At 53.6% G+C, this 21,652-nt stretch overlaps 1 protein-coding gene across 1 annotated transcript in view; it reads right to left on the bottom strand.

Annotated features, from left to right (window-relative positions):
* The window catches only part of MYH9 (myosin heavy chain 9), a 91,549-nt gene extending 70,353 nt beyond the window's left edge, over positions 1-21,196 (bottom strand). Inside the window, exon 1 of the mRNA XM_072844109.1 lies at positions 20,948-21,196. The gene's annotated coding sequence lies outside the window, so the exon portion shown is untranslated. The remainder of the gene's footprint in view (positions 1-20,947) is intronic.
* Positions 21,197-21,652: the final 456 nt, after the last annotated feature.

Below are 21,652 nucleotides of genomic sequence, written 5' to 3'. Positions count from 1 at the left end.
GTGATACTACTGCAAACAGTCAAGCTCAGGCCTCAGGGAGAAGCAGGAGTCAATGCCCACCACAGGCATTTCCTCCAAAGTAAGAAGTAACCTGGCATCCCAGGGCCTCTCCAGCCTAAGTGTCTTGGGCATAGATCTCAGGCATCACATGTCATTCAGACCAAAGTGCCTAAATGGGTCTCCCCCACTAAGATCCCATCCCTGTCTTCTGGGCTATAAGATACTTTCTTAACTAATGAATCAATCAACCAGTGGGGGCAGAAGGCAGAGCGAGAAGACGCCCCGTTGTCATTCCATTCAAGAATTCTGACACTGAGCATGCCCATCCTGCCTAAAGAACAAGAACCTCGTGACCTTTAGGACCCAACCAATTCCTGTACCCAACACCTCCCAACTGTCCTTCCAGCCCCCCCCCTTCCCCTGCCAGACACTCTCCATTCTAGACATGGCTCCCTAGCGGAGAGCCTGTGCTCCGTGGCCAGCTCTCCCATCACCTGGGTAGACTTCCCTAACACCCCAGTACATAACTCATCTAACTCCCTCCCCTCTCCAGACCTGATGCCAGCATAACCTCCTTATACCAGAAGCACTGCTTCTCTGCCTGTTTTCCCATCAGCCCTCAGACTCCTTGAAGGCAGGGACTGTCCCCCACACCCCGACCCCACACGCAGGTGCTGACTGAGCCCAGGGATCACAGAGAGGGTCGTCAGTTAGTGCTTGTGGAAGTGAACCAAACTGTCCAAGATGCTTGGGTTCATGGCTCACGGTGTGTCTTCTTGGCTGCCCAAGAGAACAACCATTCCAAAGGAAACCCTCCTAAACCCTGCTGTCTAATGTTGAGGGGGTGGGGCACATTAGCAACAGGTTATGCAGCTTTCACTCAATGGGAAGAGGCCGGGTGGAGAGGCGGAGAGGCCTCCGGCTGAATCTGCAGTAAGTCACCTGCACTGGACCCTCGACTTTGCTTTTAATTGGTTCAATATTTGCGTAGTGAGATCACACACGGGCCTCACCTCCTCCGTGATGAGCTTTCACTCAGCCGCCCTTTGGTTCTGCTGATAGGATGGTTTTTCTCTCCTCAAGCATGTGAGCAGTTTGCTAGAACCCAATGCAGAAAAATAACCATACTGAAAAGATCTAATTATACGGCTGCTGTCTCAATGGGAAAGTGCAGCATGCTGGGTTTCCTTTTTTTTTTTTTTTTTTTAAGATTTTATTTATTTATTCATGAGAGATACAGAGAGAAAGGCAGAGACACAGGCAGAGAGAGAGAAGCAGGCCCCATGCAGGGAGCCCGATGCGGGACTCGATCCTGGGTCTCCAGGATCTCGCCCTGGGCCGGAGGCAGGCGCCAAACCGCTGAGCCACCCAGGTGTCCTCATGCTGGGTTTCCTGAGTCCACATCATGACAAGCAGGGAAATGCAACCTGAGATGAGAAACTAAAGACAATTTCTGAAGACCACTCTGCCCAGGACCCACCAGGCCTACAGCAGCTTGTTATTCTGAGTGATGTTTAAATAATACAAAAAGAAAAAAAAAACACACAAAACAAAACACACACACACAGAAAAGCCCCGAGTAGCGTAGCCACTACCACCAACAACCATCCCAATGCTATTCCTGCTGGGAACCCTATCCCAGGCACCGGTGGGTCCCCGAGGCCCAGCACATGTAAGTGCTGAATAATACTAATGAACCGGAGTAATGGGGAAGGTTCCAGCTTCCCAAAAGGTTCGAAGTCCAGGGGTCAAACACCATAGACTCTCTGCCACCCATTCTCAAAGTGCCTAATGATAAGACCAATAACCCTGCACCTTATTGTCCAAACTGAAGTGACTTCTAGTGTGGTTCGCCTCCCCCTTGAGCAGGCAAAGCAGCAGAGGCTCAGAACAGATGGCCTCCAGGATCACATCACCTTCCTCCTCCTCCTCCTCCACATCCAACCTTCCAGCTAAATGTGATGTTCATTTGTTTCTAAGAGACATATGACCGGCCGAGGTCAACACAAACTTCCTGAATTGATTAAGTAGTCATTTAAGTCAACTCTGATAATGAGCTTCATCACTGAAAGGGAGACAGCCCTTCCAAATAGTGATAACTTATTCATGACCTTCCCAGAAGGCGTCTTAGAAGGATCTCAACTCAGGAGGCAGCCAGACTGGCCCTAGAATTCCAGACCCATTCACTTCCAGACCCACCACTTAAACAGAACAAACTTTGCCCAGTTGCCTTGGCCCCCTGGGCCTTAATTTCTTCTGGGCTTATAAAAGGGAAGTGCTATCAGCTTCCCCGCCCCCAGGACAGCTGTGAGTACGAGAGAGCATGTGGGGGTGCAGCCCCCACCAGGTCTAGCTGACAGTCCCAGTTCTGCAGCATGGTCGGGGCACTGCTCAACTCACAGAACTATTGTGAGGCTCACAATGGGCTAACGGAGGAGCCGTGCTTGGTGGCGCCCCGGGGCCTGCAGGCCCCTCTCTCCACAATCTTTGCCTCTTCTCTCAAGAAGTCTGTGTCACCACTGAGTCCATAATGACTCAGTCGCAAGCTCTGCCCTCACACAGCCCACTTCGGGGGGTTTTGAAGTCACATCCTGCCTAGCCTAACTCAACATGATTTATTCCACCCCAGGAATGTAGCTCATTTCCCAGAATTTTGTAAAGAACTTTCAAGAGTTTGATCTTGCAAGGGACTCCATTTACAGGCTCAGCTGGAGTGGAGGAGGAGATTTCGTTCAGCTCAGACCTGTAGGCGGGAACCACACAAAGTCAGGGCTGAAAGGGGCCCCCAGATCTCATCCTGGAGTGCCAACATTTTTTTTAAATCTCAACCCACAGCTTAAGAAAAAAAGAGAGAGAGAGAGAATTTAATTTAAAGGCTTTTAATCCCAAATACACACAAACAGGTCAAACAAAAGCTCCATAACATGATATATACATGCTATTCTTGGTATTTTCCATTTGAGTCTATTTTATTTCGTGTCTAAAAACACTGGTTGCCGCCTATGAAAGTAATTTCACCACCCACCAACAAGGTTTCCTTTCAGTTGACAGTCTGAAAAATGCCAATCTGACACAACTGTCACTGGGTAGAGGCAGCTCGGACTGGTCCAGTGACCAGACCACAAGTGACCCAAGACCACAAGTTAGGTCAGGCAGAAGCTGGAGCCCAAAGCCAAGCGAGGCTCAGTGAGGGTCAAACCTGCAGCAGGTAGGATGGCAGTCACCTGACATGTGTCAGATACATTCATCGCCCACTGCTCCATCCCCTGATCCTGACAAGCTCAGTAAAGCTCTGGCATGCATCCTGTGGCTCTGCCCTATTCTTGCTCCTCATCCTCCCCCTTAAAAAGAAAAAAAAAAAAAAAAAAAGACACTCAGAGGTTCAGGCAGGTGAAGCAAACTGCAAGGATGTGGGCATTTAGGAAACATCCTTTGAGGACCTGGAGCCCAGGGGGGCAAACGTGCAAGGACAGGGTTCCCTTGGTATGCGGAATCCCAAAAAATCCAATCCACTACAATCAGAACATCACCCCTCCAGCCCTAGCTAGTTGCCCAGAAGTGATAGGATAGTAACAGGTTTTTTTTAATATATTTTTTTAAGATTTTATTTTTTTATTCATGAGAAACACAGAGAGAGAGACAGAGACATAGGCAGAGGGAGAAGCAGGCTCCATGCAGGGAGCCTGATGTGGGACTCGATCCCGGGTCTCCAGGATCATGCCCTGGGCCGAAGGCAGGCACCAAACCACTGAGCCACCAGGGATCCCCCGATATTAACAGTTTAATGCAAGAAAGATCGCTATCCTATAGAGATGAGCTCAGAGAGGTGCTCTCTGCATATTTATATCCCTGGGGTAGCATAACCTAACCCTGTAATGAACAGACCCTCATGTCTGTTAATAGCCTGTCGATGGCATTTGTTCACACACACACACACACACACACACGTGTGTGCACATACACACTCTATAAGCAGGAAACCCAAAGTTCTCTCTAGATCATTGGTTCTGAGCACTTTCAGCCAGTAAGGACCCCTTTGGGAACTGGATGAAGGCAGTGAACCCCATGCATGCCACCTTACAGAGCTCACCGAGACCCCCCACGTACAGTTCATCAGTTACAATTTCAAAGGCAAAAGGACCCTCAAGTGACCTCCTTCTCCACCAAGGCAACATGAAAGACCTGAGAGGATCCTCTTTCTTCATTACCCTCCAGAGGCATAATCAGGATCTCACAGAAGAGGTCAGAGGGGGCAAAAGACAAACTGCAGGGCAGCCTGGGTGGCTCAGCGGTTTAGCACCTGCCTTCAGCCCAGGGTGTGATCCTGGAGACCCGGGATCAAGTCCCACGTCGGGCTCCCTGCATGGAACCTGCTTCTCCCTCTGCCTGTGTCTCTGCCTCTGCCTCTCTCTCTCCCTATGTCTCTCATGAATAAATAAATAAAAAATCTTAAAAAAAAAAAAAGACAAACTGCAGTCAGGACAAGCCAATAGTGAAAGTTGGCACGAAAAGTGGAGGAGTCAGGATGGTGGGGCAGGAGGCCATTTCCCCTGAGCTGCTCTGGATCACCTTGGACTGCAGGAACAAGAAATCCAAACCTATACAGCCAACAGTCTCTTCTCCCTACATCTCCATCACTTTGGGACTATTCATGAGTTTGCCAGCAGATGCCAGCCCGGGGCACATGGCAGCCTGGAGGACAGAGCCAAACCCTCCCAAGAAACTAGGGTAGACAAGCAGCATCCCAGAGCCTTTGGCCTCCGGGCGGAGCAGGGGGATAAATCACTTGAATACTAGTCACACCGTGAAGATACAAACACACATATTGGGGCACCCGGGTGGCTCAGTGGCTTAACATCTGCCTTTGGCTCAGGGCGTGATCCTGGGGTCCTGGGATCAAGTCCCACATCAGGTTTCCTGCAGGGAGCCTGCTTCTCCCTCTGCCTATGTCTCCGTCTCTTTCTCTCATGAATAAATAAAATCTTAAGGAAAAAAAAACCCACATATGTCCCACTTTATGGAAAACTTCAATTACTAGAGAAGGCTAATAATCAATCCCTAGAGAAGGCTGGCCAACCCAGCTGTCCTTGAGCAGGGAGCCTGGCTGCGGGGATGACCTCAGCATGTCCTTCACCAGAAACCTGGCTGCTGCTTATTTTACCACCCACCAAGAACTGCTCCTCTGCCCAGGCCGTGGTCTGGTTCCAAAGGGGTCAAGGCTAAGCTGTGCGCTGGAAGGAAAGCACAGCAGCCCCCGCCCCACATAGCTGCCAGACTGGGAACGAACCCACCCCACGGGGTGCACACACGCAAACTGGTACACACACCGATGCAGGCACACCTGTGTGCATATGCACCCCAGGGATGCGGCACCAGGGCAGAACATGACGCTTCTGGAATCAGGCCACCCTGACTCCAGCGTCACAGTCTCCACTCACAGGTCGAGGGAATGTCTGGGGATGTTATTTCAGTGCCCCGAACCTCCCTTCTCTTCATCTGTAAAATGGGCGCTCAGAGGGCCCACGTCCCAGGACTGCGCTGGCAAATAATAACTGCCACTAGCACTTGGTTCTGAGATCTCGCCAATCGGCAAGGCGACCCTGGGTGGTAGGTTGTAGCCATATCCTGTTTTGCACAAGAGGAAACTGATGCCCAGAATATTGAAATGCCTCACTCTAGGACACACAGGTAGTAGCACCTGGTGTCTGCGCCCTAGAGGTCTGCCTCCTGGGCCTCCTGGCCGGCTCACCGCTTCACTCACCCTCTGAGCAGGTGCTGAGCAGCAAACACCTGAAGTCTGTAAAGAGCACAGAGGGATCAGCAGGAAGGGGAAGGAGCCCGAGTGACCCACCACCTGTCCCGCCACACGCCGCAGAAGGGGCAGCCCAGTTTCCCTGGCAAACTTCTTTTTGACCTGACTTCCCCCCACCCCTCCCAGCTGTCCCCTTCAGATCCCACTAGCGAGCTTGGAATTTAGAGCACCCACTGGAGTTGTCAGAGACTTCCAACCACAACCAATTCGGAATGTCCCAGGTCCAGGAGCACAAAAGGCTGCCTGGTAAAGCCCCCGGAAGAGCTCTGAATCCTGCCCCTGATCTTTGCTCAGGTCCACACAGAGTATCACATTCTTCAGATTCTTGTTTGAAAGCCAGAAGGGGGGAGGGGAGAGGCCTCCACTATGTCAACCTAAGGATAATTAGAGCCTCTGACTTGTTTTAAAGGGGAAGAGAGCCATCCTTTCCCAGCTTCTCTTGAATACACTGGCCTGCCAAGGTGTGTGATACTGCAATAGTCCGCACATAAGGGGCTTCGCATCCTGGAAGCGTCCTCACTTAGAAGAGACCAAGGCTCCAGTGCACTCGGCTATTAGGTGGTGGGGAGGGATGCTGCTAGATCCTCAGTCTCACCCTCAAAGGCCACTGTCCACTCCTTCTCTGACACAAGGCTTGAAGTACTAACCAGAAAGTCAGCAGAACTAACTCCAGGTGGTTTGGAGGAAGGAACTGAGACAGTTGGAGTTGAGAAGTCACAACACTGATGGGGTCCTATAAATGCCACAGTGCCCAGTGGCCAGTAATTAATCCCATAATGAGGCAGTTTTCATAAGCACTTGGCGCAACACAGCCACTTCCTCCTCACCCTGGCAAAGGCAGGAAACAGTCAGTGGGCAGCAGGCCCAGCTCTGGGCAGAAGACAGACTGAGAGCAGGGTACTGTGGGCTAGCAGGCGGCTTGGAGGCGGTGGCACTGGGAAACTGAGGGAGAAAAGCTAGTTTCCCCCACAGGAACCAGGCTGACCAGACCTCACACATCTGGCTGTGCATCCCCACCTGCTGCCGTGTCTCAGAAGGATAGGGAGGCTGTATACCTGGGCCCACAAGCCAGCGAGGTGGCACTGGGCCTCGTGACTCTAAGGCTATGTACAAAAGCACAAACTACGAACCCCCAACTTCACAAACATAGCCTGCCCCTCGCCCCTATTGAAGGGGTTCATTGGGATGAGAAGGCAGGAGAGGCAATGAAAGCAGACATGGAACATGTAGGAGCAGGGGAGGATTGAGCTCTCTCACTGGCTACCTGGGGCTCGGCACTTAGGTTCTTTGAGTCTCAGTTTTCCTAGCTATAAAATGGGAGCACTGAGGTGCCTGGGTAGTTCAGTCCATTAAGCATATGCCTTCAGCTCAGGTCTGATCCCAGAGTCCTGGGATCAAGCCCCACATCACCCCACATTGGGCTTCCTGCTCAGTGGGGAGCCTGCCTCTCCATCACCCTGTGCCTGCCACTCCCCCTGCCTGTGTTCTCTCCGTGTCAAATAAATAAATGAAGTTAAAAAAAAAAAACAAAAAAAAAAACAGGAACAATATTACCACCCTCATGGGATTGGGAGACTTTCATTGCAACAACCTGAATGTGACTTCAAACTTTATCATGATAGAAAAAACTGATCACAATAGGTTTTTGAACCTATTGGATAAGTGGATAAAAGCAGGTATAAGACACTGGCACTGTGCTGGACAAACAGTATATAAATAGGAGTACCCGGTTGGCTCCATCCGTAGAGCACAGGACACGATCTCAGGGTTCTGAGTTCAAGGCCCACACTGCACATAGAGCTTACTTTGAAGAAAAAAATTTTTTTTGAAAAATTGTTTAATTTATATATAAGATCAAACATATAAACAATAGAGCCAAACTTTACTGAGCATCAAAGTCCTCTATGGGGACTCTCATTTTCCTCATTCCACACACAAGGAAAACAGGAGCAGGAAGGGTACATGGCTTGCCAAGGTCAAAGAGCTGGCAGGTGAGAAGATCAGGATCAGGACAAAGGGTCCTGCCTATTACACATTATGAGACGTACACACATCACAATGGTTAAGACTCAGGGCTCAAAGAAATAAGCTTTCTACCCAAGGTCATGCAGAGCTAAGTGCTGGAGCAGATGCTAAGCCAGCACACTCAGTAGAATGAATATATTGACCCGTTTCTCAAGCATACACTAAGTGCCGACTGTAGGCGAGGCCCCGTATAAGGGTCCCAGGAGCAACACCTCTAATGGGAAGAGCAAGACCTGAAAGCAGACCAGCTCAGAGAAGTGCCAAGGAGTCCCGGGTCCAGGGAGGTGTTGACACGGCAAAGGAAGCAGTATCTCGCAGCATCTAGGATTTTACACTTAATTCTACAAACTGTTACCCGTCACTTGTGTAAAAACAATTTTTATGGCTCATCAGAGGGGAGAAGCCATCTTCCAAGAAGGACTGGTCAACAAGTAGGGGGTGAGGGGTACAATCACCCCGGAAGGAAGGCAGAGCAACCTGGAAAGAACACGAACCCGGCTACCCTGGACCTTGATCACAGTGGAATTGGCAGCAGAGAGGAGGAAGCAGGGTAGAAGGGAAAGGTGCCCTGGTGAACGAGGGGCAGGGAGCAGACAGGTGAGGGTACGGGGACCCACGGTGGGCAGGCATCCTGGAAGACTCTCAGTCCCTTCCTACGTTAGCGACTCCAAGGACACCCACATGGGTTCTACTAGCCACACTTTACAGAGGAGGAAACCGTGGCTTGGAGCAGTGACATAAACACCTGGGGAAATCCATAAAAGTCCCTTGCACCTGGAAGAATGGAATAATCCAGGACTGCCCTGGATTACTGGAGAGACCGCTACTGACACACTGACACACACACACACCCTCTCTCTTCTCCCGATGCAGACAGACCTGTGTCCCACACCTCCCTAAATGCACCTGTTGAGGCTTTAACCCCAGGACCCCCAAATGGGACTGTCGTACGTGATGGGCCCTAACAGAGGTGATGAAGGTAAAATGAGAGCATTTGGGTGGGCTCCCCAATCTGACCGGTGTCCTAATAAGTGGAGGACAGGAGCCACAGCCACCAGGGATGCCCGTGCATGGAAGGCAGCTGGCTGCAAACCAAGGAGAGAGGCCTCGGAGGAAACCGAGGTGCTTGCACCTCGCTGGTGGACCCCCAGCCTCCCAGCCTCCAGGGCTCGGGAGAGAGAGTCCTCTTGACCACGCTGGCCTGGGGGACTCCGTGCACACCCTCACCTGAGCTGCTTGCCTTGCTGCTGCCTGGTTCGCACCCCTCTAGAATGTAAACCACAGACTCTGGTTGTTTCATCCAGACATGCGCCTGGCACCTAGGCAGTCTCCAGCAAACCCCCAGGAATTATACATATTTTTTTTTTTAATTTTTATTTATTTATGATAGTCACAGAGAGAGAGAGGAGGCAGAGACACAGGCAGAGGGAGAAGCAGGCTCCATGTACCGGGAACCCAACATGGGATTCGATCCCGGGTATCCGGGATCGCGCCCTGGGCCAAAGGCAGGCGCCAAACCGCTGCGCCACCCAGGGATCCCGGAATTATACATATTTTAATGAACAAATAAACTGGGTGAAAATAACCCACCTGCTGCTTCCAGAGTCACCCACTCCCTTACCCACAGCCTGCCGACTCCTGCTTTATCTAACTCACTAGTCCGTGTACCCACCTCCCCCTCTTCTGATATAGGAGCTGGCATGTAACTGCAGATGGTATAATTACCAAGACAACCTCTAGCGTATATCCATCACCCAGCAGTAGTGTAAAGTAGGGGATGGGAGAGAATCTATCAAGTGCTGCAATCTCCTAGCTCATGTTTTCTTCTTATTACCAATTTCCAGTCAATATGTAAAAAATAAAATAAGATGAGGTTAAGGCATTGGTTTTCCTTGGTTTGGGGTTTTTTTGAGTGTGCGTTCAATGGGTGGCATTGAGGACCTGACAACTGGGACAGAAAGTGTCCTTGTCCAACATGAGCTCCGTGCAGCCGGGTACTGATCCAGGCTGCAGGGGGGCTCAGGGTGATGGACAAAGCCTGAGACACCAACAGGACAGGAAGTGCCCCAGTGACCCCTCCTATCCCCACCCCATGGGGTGGGTGACAAGCCTGTGGCTCCTTTCTGAATAAAGGATCTCTCTCCTGACCTCCAGGCTCCCTGGAGCCAGGGCTGAGGGACAGGAACAGGGACAGTGCAGGGCTGGAAGAGGCAAGGAACACCAAACCAGAGCAAAGGCATTACATTCCAGGTTCTAGACCCTTGACCATGTGTATCTTCTCCCAGCATGCCCAGCTCCCAAAGAACTCCCTTACCATTACAAACACCTATCTGCTCCAAAGGGGCCACTAGGATTCTGAAACTTTCTCTTCACAACAAAACTAAACTGTTGCCACTTGTTGCTACAATCCTGCACCTTCCCTGGGCAGCAGGAGCCACAGCAGAGCCCCAGTGGCCTACTGGATGTTTCTGAGACCACCCCTGCCTCTCTCTGTGACTCAGTCCGCAGGGGATGGGGTGGGTGAGAAAGATCTCCCAGTAGGGCCAGGGGGCTATGTCCCCAGCCCCCCTGTGGACGAGACCCCTTGGAGCCTCTGCCCCTCACTTCCTCCGAGTGTTTTCCAGCCCAGGCCTGTGAACTGCATCAGCCATTCAGATCTTCCTCCACTGAGCCCAGAAAGATCTCCCAGGTCCTCATTCCTAAGCTGTGCCACCACTAAAACCAAAGTGGTCTTCCATCTATTCAAACTGGGCACCCGAGCTGCCATTTCCTCCCGGGCTCACTTCTATCACAACCCACAACACTAGAGGGAAGTGCTTTTTCCCCCGGGGTCCAGAAGTGAGCCCTTTGAGGGCAGGGCCTATGACATCTCACGCATCTGCATTCTCATCTACCTCCTAGCCACCAGCAGTTTCTGCCCTAGTACGCCCAGGGGAGCAGCTGCTGAATGAATTTCCAAAGGGTCAGGGTGGCCTGGGTGGCTCAGCGGTTTAGCGCCGCCTTCAGCCCAGAGCGTGATCTCGGGGTCCTGGGATCGAGTCCCATGTTAGGCTCCCTGCATGGAGCCTGCTTCTCCCTCTGCCTGTGTCTCTGCCTCTCTCTCTGTGTCTCTCATGAATAAATAAAATAAAATCTTTAAAAAAAGGAGGTCACTAAAAGCCATGGAACTTTCTGACAATGTAAATAATGGTTCTTCCCCTTTGTGGCATAGCCATTAAAATAATACCTGTGGAGACTGCTGGAAGACAGGAAACTTTACAATACTGAACACATGACATTACCTGTCCCCCTGTCACTTGTACACTGTGCATGCCTGTGTACAGACAGGGACCCCAGGGAGAAGCAAGCAGTGGATGCGGTGAGGGGCAAATCTGCTTCCGGTCAGCTTTGTTATTATACTGTTTGTGCCATAAACACCCGCCCTCATTTTACTTCAAAAAGGAAACTAATTCCAGCAACAGTTTCATCTTTCTCAACACTCCATGAAAAACTTCATCCCCCTAGTCCTTCAGCTGGGGACAAGCTGACCACACAACCAGAGGACCCAGGCAGACTGCCCAGCAGCCACCCAGAGGCTAAGGATCCGGGAGTGGAAGGCTGCACTCTCACATTTCGCAGAAAATGGCACACGGAAGTAGATCTTAATGGGCCCTGTGAGCTACGGAGGGGGCTGGGAGTGGGGCTGGGGCCCGGTGCTCCTCAAAGGAGAGGAAATCCTTTACCACCTGAGCAAGAATGCTCCCTGGACATTCCATGCCACGTCCCTACCTGCAATCAGCTCGGAGGCCGCTTCCTCCCAGAAGCCTTCCCAGAGGCCCCTGGGCCCTCTTCCCTGGGAGGCCATCCACTTCTGGAAACAAGGGCCCCACCTCCTTCTCCTTCATCTCCATAGTCCCATTACCCAGCCCAGTGCCTGGCATAGAGTAAGCTCTGAGGAGTGATACCTGAATGATGCAGGTCAGATAAACAAATGAAGAAGGAAATAAAGAATGCACGTTTGCAAATGGGTTGAGGTCAAGAAGAGCCCACTAGTCAAGATGGCAGCAGGCCCTCTGGCTGGCTGGCTCTCCAGGGAAGACCAGCGAGGGCCCAGCTAACAGCAGCAGGCACGGCGGCCAGGATTCACGCTGCTCAGCCACGGTTTGTCACCTGCCCTCCCTTCGCACCAACCACATACATTTGAAGAATGGCCAGATGAGGTTAAAGGTGACGTCAGTAGCCAAGACAAAGCTACAGAACCAGCAACCCCACTCTGAACAGCCATTCACACTGTGGGATGGAGGCCCTGTTCTGCAGCAGCCCAAAGCTCTGCTCCTCTCATTGATTCTTGGCCACTTGTGCCAGTGGACGCCTTGGGACCAGCCCAACCTCTCACTGTCAAGTGAGGAAACACAAGTTCAGGAGTGAAGGACATCTATAAAGTCACACAGGGGTCTGCAATCAGTGCTGGAATCTGAATACCTGCTCAGTCTCCTCATCTGTAAAATGGAGCTAATTTCAGGACAACTGGGTGGCTCAGTGGTTGAGCATGTGCCTTCAGCTCAGGATGTAATCCCAGATCCTGAGACTGAGTCCCACGTCAGGCTCCCTGCAGGGAGCGTCTGCCTGCGTCTCTGCCTCTCTCTGTGTGTCTCTCATGAATAAATAAATAAATCTTTTTAAAAAATGGGTAATTTCTTACCTCATCGGAAATGAGGTAAAAATTAAATGATTCATGTAAAAGCACCAGCACTGTGCCTAGCACACAGCAAGTGCTCAGAAGAATGTAACTATTAGTACTCCTACTATCAGCACAGCTGGGACTTCAACCCAGACATCCTGATTCTCAGGCCAAAGTCCTTCCAAAGGAGCCTCTTCCTTCTTTCCCAGCCCACATTTCCCATCTTCCCGCCCCCAGCCCCGCCCCCTGGCAATCCTAGCCTCCAGGGGACTGGCTCAAGATGCTCAGAAATCCCCAGTCACTCAGGGTGCCCGGGCCTGCCTCTTGTGACAAGTCTCTCCCCAGTGTCCCAACCTCCTATCAGAGGGGAAGACTCCTGAGGATAGAGCTGGGCTCTGCCCTCCACCCACACTGAAGCCTCACCAAACCCAGCACAGTGAAGGCCATGCAGCAGCAGGCCCAAGGAGTGTTTTCACGACTGAGATTTGCCCAAGAAATTTGGCATCAACACCCTCATACCCAATAGCTGCTCTTAAAAATTAAAAATAGATGAAAACTGGGGGCACCCGGCTTGCTCACTCAGTTTAGCGTCTGACCCTCAGATCTCAGCTCACATCTGGATCCCAGGGTTGTGAGTTCAAGACTCATGTTGGGCTCCATGCTAGGCAGGCATGGAGCCTACTTTAAAAAACAAGAGACAAAACAAAAAAACAGACAAAAACTTTAAAATGACTCCCTGCCACCACTTCTCTTACTCCAGAGATTTCCAGACAAGTGCCTGAGCATGTGCATCTGTCAAGGAGAGAGATGAGTAAATGGCATGCTAAAGCACTAGCGGCCTGGGCCTCCTGTCCCCAGGCTTACAGGCAAAGGCCGCAGTGAGTCCAAACACTTGATACAACTAGGAGCCACCTCTGCACCAGGCACCGAGTGAGAACCGGGATCTAGACTTGAGGAAAGACCCCTGCCTCTGACCTCCAGGTCCCCTGACCTCCTCAGTCGGGTGGCTTCTAACATCTTCTCCCCCATCCCAGACCAGTTGGATTAAGTCACCCAAACCAGTCCCAATGCGGGTCTTTATGTTTATCAGACAGGAAGCTCCTTCTCCAGCCCAGTGACTTCATGCAAAACACAGGAAATTCGGTGGCTTTTGAACACAGGCAGCTCTAAATAAAGGAGCCTCTACGGCTCTGTAACAGCCTTTGTAAAAAAAAAAAAAAAAAAAAAAAAAAAAGGCTTCATTAACACAGCTCAGATCAGTGTGACAAGGTGAACTGTACCATGTGTATGAAGGATGCAAAGGAAGTGACCGTTGACAAGCTCAGCATCTGACGCACATCTTCTGGCAGGTTCCAATGCCATCCTCACCCCCACACTTTGTTATCAAGGGACAGACTTGTGGGACTAATTTAAAATCTTTAGGGGATCCCTGGGTGGCGCAGCGGTTTGGCGCCTGCCTTTGGCCCAGGGCGTGATCCTGGAGCCCCGGGATCGAATCCCACATCGGGCTCCCGGTGCATGGAGCCCGCTTCTCCCTCTGCCTGTGTCTCTGCCTCTCTCTCTCTCTATGTCTATCATGAATGAATAAATAAAATCTTAAAAAAAAATAAAATAAAATCTTTAAAACCTGACCACATATTTCCTCCGGCCCAGGGGGGGACAGGTGATGTTGGTGAGAACATGAAAGAGGGGGGAGGAAAGAACTGGACTGGACTGGACTAAAGATACTTTACGTATCTTCACATGTAAATTACAAGCCTGAAAAAGCAGGCATCTCCTTGTTGCTGGTGGGGAAACTGAGGCAGTGGTCCTTTAGCTGCTGGAGAAAAGGCGAGGGGCTGCTCCCAAAGCCCTTCTTTTGTTCCCTCCACCATGAGTTTCGTATTGAAAATACAAGAAGTCGATCACCTCGGTCATTCAAGGACTTAAAACGACCAGCAATGAGGAGCGGCTAAGGGACAGGGGAAAGGCGGGGCGGCCCTCCGATCGGCCCACCCTGCTGCCTGGCGCCTCCCCATGTGAAATATTGATTTTTCGAGCTGTGGGAACTTTCAGCTGAAGGCGCCCTGTCCAACTGGAAGCAGTTCAGAGAAACCGAGAACACTTCCCACCCAGCGTCCTAACCGTGGCGCCCCTCCCCTCCAAGAAAGAGAAAGACCAAGGGTGTGGAAGAGCAGACTCTTGAGAGATTAAAGGAGCTAAGTATGTGTTGCTTGGCTAAACGGTGCATAAAGGCCAAGGAAGGGAAGATAACACTTTAAAAACACTTTTAAAACGAGGCCACGTGATTTCGAGAGAAAGGCGCTGAGTGAAACCAGGAGCCCCACGGCTTTCTACCAACTCACAGAACGAGCTTTGGGCAAACGGCTCCTTCTCTGATGGGGTGGGGGGGGGGGTGAAATTATCCCTAAGATCCCCTCCGGCGCACACATCCTACGATTCCAAGGAAATTCCGACGGAGGGTTTTCACTGTCGTTCGTTTTCTCTTTTAAGCAGGCCACCAGGTGGAATGAACAGGTCAAATGAAAGGGACAAGTCTCCAAGGGGCAAAGTCCCGGAACCGAGAGAATGCCCGTGGAGGGGGTGGGAGAGAAGCCCCCCCACCCAGGAGGCCCCCTTCTCCTCGGGGTGGGGCGGCCTGTAAGGCCCCTGAGACCGAGGGCCCGAGAGGCACCCGGGAAGCCGCCGGAGGGCGGGGAGGGCGGGTCGAGCCGCTACACCTCCCACTTCCCTCCAGGCCTCGCCCAACCTGCCCGGGCAGGAAGCCACACCCTTCGGTGGCAACTTCCGGGAGGCCCGGGAGGCTCCCTCCAGCCACTCAGGGAGGGATCCCGGTGGAGCAGCTGGAGTCGAAGGGCCGCAGTCAGGCCCCAGACACTCCCGGGAAGGCCTCACCCTCAGCCAAAGGCCATCCGAGGGCCCCTCTGGGCCCACCTGCGCGGGCCGGGTGCTGTGTCCCAGTCTGGGTGCTGAATCACCTCAGGCTTGGGAAACTAGAGGGCAGGATGGGGCCTGAGAGGTGCCAACAGAAGCCCGCCTCAGTTACTTTTTAAAGAGACACACATCAGGGGCAAGAGGGCAGCTCCTCTCCTGCTCCCCAAATATCTGGTGCCTTCACAGCACAAGGTGAGGACAGGGGGTAGGATACCAGCCAGCATCCAGCCTTCAAACCATCTGCCCACGTGGTGGCAGGCCCATTTTAGACTCAGGCTCATTTTGTGCACTCATGTGTGACTCATGCCATTCCTCCAGGAGGCCCAGAGGCTGCCAGGCAGGGGACACCGGCCTGTCCGAGACCCCGATGGGGGGTCTTCTGCTGGCTTTGCCACAGAAAAACGCCAACTCGGTGGTGAGCAGTGCTGGCAGCTTCTCCAGGACCCACAGCATCCAAGGCTAAGACAGTCTTTCTTGAGAAGGCGATCAAGCCCTCCAATTCAAAACACCCTTTTGATCCCATTTTCTCAAGAACTTGGGCTTTTCCAGTTATTAATACGTTAAAGCCACAGGCCAGAGGCCGGAGGGACAACTGGGGATGGAAGGGGAAGGATCGCTCTAGTCATTACAGTGACCCCGAGTTTTAAAAAGTGAATCCAAAAAAAAAAAAAAAAATGTGAATCCAAGCGAATAAAGGTCTGGGTTAGCCCTATGGTCAGAATGGGCTTCCCAGGAAAGAACAGCATATGATTTGGAGTCAGGGGAATTGTGGGAAGCCTGGCAAAAGGGTATCCCGAAATACTTTCCAGACACACACTGCGGGCTTCCTTTTCTCTTACAGAAAAGAAAAAGCAATCATCTATCATTTCCCAGAATATGAGGGAGTGGATCAGAATAGGCGTTTGTTTAAGGGGGTTACTCTGGCAATATGATGTCACGGGGAAGAAAACAGGACCCAAAACGTTCCAGCCACGAGAGCAAGTCAGTCCATTTCCGAGACCCCTCCTCCTTCCTTGCACACAACAGGCACTCATTATGAAATTGGGAATCAAGAGCAATGCGTTTTGAAGTTGAAGCCCACAAGACTGGCCAAAGACCCCTTAGTTTCCACAGGTAATAAAACTAAAAAGGCATGTGATGCTCACTCCCACTCCTGCTTCCTGGGCCCTCCTCCCCTTCTGGAAGCAGCCACAATCCCCAGCATCTCAGTATCTTTCCATGCAGAGCCCAGGCGACATACTAGGTTTTACATACTACTTCGCCCCTAGTTCTTTCCACTTGCAACGTATCTTGCAGAGTGCACCCTATAACTACTCACAGATCGGCCTCATTTTCCCAGGGGCTACACTGCAGGATCCCCACTGTAGAGCTGTGCCATGATTTATCTGACCCTTCTGATGGACAGTTTGCTTGTTTCCTGTCTTTTTTTATGACAATGCTGTAAAGAATATCCTCAGACACTTCCTCTTGCATATCTGAGCTTATCTGTGGGTTGAATTCCTAGAAATTAGAGGGACTATGCTTTGGCAGACATTGCCAAACTACCTTTAAAAAGAGAGTTCTCACAATTTATGCTCCCACCGGTAGGGCATGAGAGCGTGCCCTCAACACGGGGGCATCTCGGAGAAATGAAAACTGATTTTGCCTGTTTCCCGGGCACTCTTGTGTTTACCTGGTGGGCACATAAAGTGGCATGATGTCTTTGTAGGATGGCAGGGCCCTTTCTATCAAAATCAAATTGTCCCCCAACCAGAGCCAGAGACCAGGTCTCCAGACCCCAGGGTCCTATGCTCTTTCCAAGTCACCCCTTGGCTCTACCCTGGACTTCCTGGACCATGGGAAACCATATTTTAGAACTAAAACCGGGGGCAGCCCGGGTGGCTCAGTGGTTTGGCGCCCGCCTTCAGCCCGGGGCGTGATCCTGGAGTACAGGGATCGAGTCCCGCGTCGGGCTCCCTGCATGGAGCCTGCTTCTTCCTCTGCCTGTGTCTCTGCCTCTCTCTCTCTCTCTCTCTGTGTGTCTCTCATGAGTAAATAAATTAAATCTTTAAAAAAAAAAAAAAAAAAGTAGAACTAAAACCGGAGAGAGTTTGTACACCTTCTGTCTGGGCCAGACCCTGAAATGGGGCTACTGAGCACAAGCTTGTCACAGAGTGCATCCAAAAGCAGCAGCGGATGGGCCCCCCCGACCCACCTGGGCTTCACAGCCCGCAAGCACTGCATGCACGTTTGCACACACATAACCACTCCTTTTGAGAAAGCAGAAAGAGCCCTGAGCAGAAGCAAGGAACACCACCTACCCTTCCCTCCCCTGTGTCCCTGCCTGAGGACCCAGGTTGAGACCTGTTATTCACATATTTTCTTAAAACTGACAGAGCCACTATCTATCAGGCCCTTTACACACCTGATTTCTTTTAGTTCTCACACCTAATCCCTGAGGGTAGGTATTCATTCCCATATTACAGATGAGGGCATTGAGGCTCAGGGAGGTTATGTGACTTGCCTAAGATCATAGAGCTAATTAAGTGGCAGGGTCAGGATTTGAAGCCTGGCTCGCTGCAAAGCTCCTGAGCCCACTCTTCCTAACTCTAAGAATGGCATTCTGTGAGTCCCAGGAGCACAGTCACTTCCCAGGTGGCAACCAGGGCTCCATTCTGTTGTCACCAGAGGACTGGAGCCCAGGAGTTCAGTGCAGCAGGGGTTAAGGCCAAGAGGCAGTGACTCTCTGGAGCTGCACGGGGGAAAGTGCACTTCCTGCCCCTGCGGGCAGAGATGCTGTTTTATGCTCAGCAAATTAGGACGTTTGTTTAATTAAGACGACACACAGATTTTGTTATTCTAAATATTTTTGGAACATGATGCTTGGGAGGAAGCTGTCAAGGCACGGGGTTTTTTTTTTTCCCCCTTTGCTTTGGGTTTCTTTCTCCCCCTTCCAAAGAAGGGTAAGGCCAGGCTCAGAGGAAAACAACAGCCAACCCCTCCCCTCCTTTTGAAATAAAGATGTCAAGCTGGTAAGGGCTGTCTTAAGTACTTTATTGAAGGATTAGCTAGAAGAGGAAGTGAAGAAAGCACAGTTAGCCTGGTTTCTAGCAATACCCTCCCAGGCTACACAACAATGCTGCATTTTCTAAGTGTGCTTTTCTCCTTCTAAAAAGCTAACAGATCCTTGTTTTGTTTTTTCTGGAGCAGAAACAGGCAAAAGGCAGCCTGTGATTAACATGCATCCTTCATCCTGCAAGAGGGAAGTTGTCCCATCTCCAACCCCTTAGGTTAAAAAGTTAAAAAAAAAAAAAAAAATTGAAAACCAGAGAGCTAGGACCCTGATCCTCTTTCCTCTCCCTTCATGTGCCCTTCAGGGAAGCAGCCCCACAGAAGGCACCTCTGGAGCTGAGCGGCCCTTCCCTGCACAGAGCCTGCCAATCCAGGCACCTGGATCTGCCCACAGGCACTGCCGAGGCTTGCTGAGTGTGAAAAGTAGAGCTCTTTGGTATCACCCGGCAGCCAAGTTGGGGGCACAGTGACTCTCAAATTACACTAAGCCAATCTCTTGATTGCTCAGTTATGCACTAAATGAGGCCTTCCTTTCCAACACTGAAGGCCTGCCTCAGTTTGCCAGATCGGCAGCCAGATCAGCAGTCAGCTCAGGCAGCGAGCTCCTTCGGAGGCAGCTTCCCTCTTGCCCCCCCCCCCCCCCCCCCCCCCCCCCCGGACAGAAGTGGTGGCCCCTCTCGGAATTCCTCGAGTCCTTTGAGTCCTTTGTCTCCGGCATGCTTGGGATACTCATCACAGGCTGCCTTTGTATTTTGATCATTCAGACACTATTTCCCCTGAAGGACTGTAAACTCCTGGAGGGCAGAAGCTTCTGGGATCTCCGCACAGTGGGCTGGCTCCCTTCTCCCAGTCCCCATGACTCACAGTACCTTTCCGAGGACCATGTCATCTTCACCTCACATTAGAGTCATCTACAGATTTGTCTCAGCGTTCCCTAAGTGCTCGAAGGCAGGGGCCAGGTCTTACTCAACCTCACACCCCTCCACCACCTGGCACAGAGCAGCCAGTTAAATATTTGCTCAATTACACATCTGTGTACCCTCCCCCTGCACCCAGCAGCCTTGAATATAAATTGACTAATATTATTAATCCAGCGATTGTCTAAACAGGCCTTAAAGCAGCCTCCCTCCTACCAAAAGGGGAATAAACCACCAGGTGGTTATCAGGCAGGTCTCAGTGGAGTCAGAAATGGCCAGTGTTGCAGGAAGCAGCTAAGGCTCTCTTCCCCTTCAACAGTTACTCAACAGTTACTTTGAGGTCCTCTTAAACCCAGAAAAGGATGCAGTGAACCAGGAGTTGTTGCGCCTCCCCACTGCCCAGCGGGGAGAGCCGCCGGGCTCCACGACCTACCAGGACCTGGGACTTCCCGGGAACCTTTCTCCCCACACCGGCTGGGTGGGGCCACAGACTGGGGCACGGACCTCACCCAGCCCCCACCTCCAGGCAGCCGCCAACCTGGTCCTGGAGGTCACGGCGTGGTTACAAACGACTGGGCTCCCTGCGGGGATTGGGGGGGGGGCGGTGCAGTCCAGCCCCGGGTGTGGTCCCAGGACAGGATGGAGGGAGCCCCCCCCCCCCGCACCCAGCACGGAGAAGTGGGGAAGGCAGGTAACAACCCCGGATCTGGCCCAAACGGGGACGATGCACGAGCGCAGGCGGGGTCCCGAGCGGCAGGGCCCAGCTCCCAGCCCCCGCCCGCGCGGGGCGGCCCAGGTGCGGCGGAGTCAGGTGCGCTGCGGCGGCCCGCGCGGAGGGCTGCGGGCATTCCGGGGCCCTCCTGCCGGGGCGGGGTGCGGGGGGCTGCCCGGGGAGTCCCTCCCGCCCCGCCGGGCCCCGGGCCCCACGCACCGCCGCACGGCCCCCGGCCCCCGCCCCCGCCCCCGCCCCGCCGATCGCGGCGGGCGAATGAGGAAGTCGGCAGCGGAGGGCGGAAACCGAGCCGAGAGCAATGTCTGCGGCAGGACGGTCCGATTCTGACTCAGGCGGCCGCCCTGACAGCTGCCAAACGGTCCCCGCCGGCCCGTTACCTCCGTCCGGAGGCGCCGGCTGACTTCCAGGGGAGCCGCTGCCCCGACCCCCACCCACGCCCCTCGGCCCGGCCCAGCCACAGCGGCGCGCGGAAGGGGTTAAGAAGTTTGCCCAACTTGGGCACTCGGCGGGGCGAGGGCGGGGCGTGCCCGGGCCGCAGGGGAGGTCGAGGCTGCGGCGCCCCGCCGGGGGGGGGGGGGGGCGGGCTCCCGGGAGCGCCGGCCCAAGCCTTCCCGGGCTCCCGAGGCCGCGGCTCCGGCGGCGCCCTCCGCGGGCGGAGCAGGGGGTCCCGCGGCCCCTCCCGGAAGGATGCGGTGCGCCCGCCCGGCCGCGCCGGGGCCGAGAGCCACACGGCAGGCTCGCCCCGGACGCCGCGCGCCCCGTCGCCCCCACCCCGCCCCCGCCCGGGGCGGGACCGGCCGGCGGGGCTCGCTCACCTGAACCTGGATCCGCGCCGGGGAACGGGCGCCGCTTCTCCCGAAAGGGCTTCCTCGAGCGCGCGGGCGACGGCGGGGTGGGGCGAGCGCGCGAGGCCGGAGCTGCAGCAGGTCAGTCTCGCTCAGCCTTCCGTGCCCTGCCCGGGAACCGCGGTGATCTGCGCGCCTCACCGCACCCAGCTCGGCTCCTCGCCGCCTCCCCGCCCCGCCCTTGCAGCCGCCCGCCTATTCCAGCCCCGCGCCGGCTCCGGGGCGGAGCCTGGGGGCCCGACACCGCCCCCCGAGCCGCCTCGCCCACTCCAGTCCGTCCCCGGTCTTGATGGACAGGCCTCTTGGCCTGTAGGAAGGAGGGTGGGCGGGGCCTCCGGGGCCGGCGGGGTGGGGCACTCACCCTCCCCATCCGCCCCCACCTCCACCCGCTCCACCTTCCTCCGCGCTTCCTAGGCGGGAGCCCCGCCCCCGTGGGGCGGGCCCGACGGACAGCCCGGTTCCAGGGGGAGGATTGACACGCAGAGCGTCCAATCAGGAGGAGGAGGAGGCGGCTCGCGGAGGACTCGGGCTGGGGATTTGGTGCCTTGCCGGGCCGGGCGAGGCCGGGCGGGAGCCGGCGGGGAAGGTCCGCGGCGCTGACGCCCCGCCCCTCGAGCTGTTTTCCCGGTCCCATGTCATCCTACCAGAAGCACAGATATTAAGTACCATATATGG

The sequence above is a fragment of the Canis lupus genome, chromosome 11, assembly GCF_048164855.1.
Source record: "Canis lupus baileyi chromosome 11, mCanLup2.hap1, whole genome shotgun sequence".
NCBI classification, from domain to species: Eukaryota; Metazoa; Chordata; class Mammalia; order Carnivora; family Canidae; genus Canis; species Canis lupus.
Note: the sequence above shows the minus strand (reverse complement) of the source record. Positions and strands in the feature narration are given on the sequence as shown.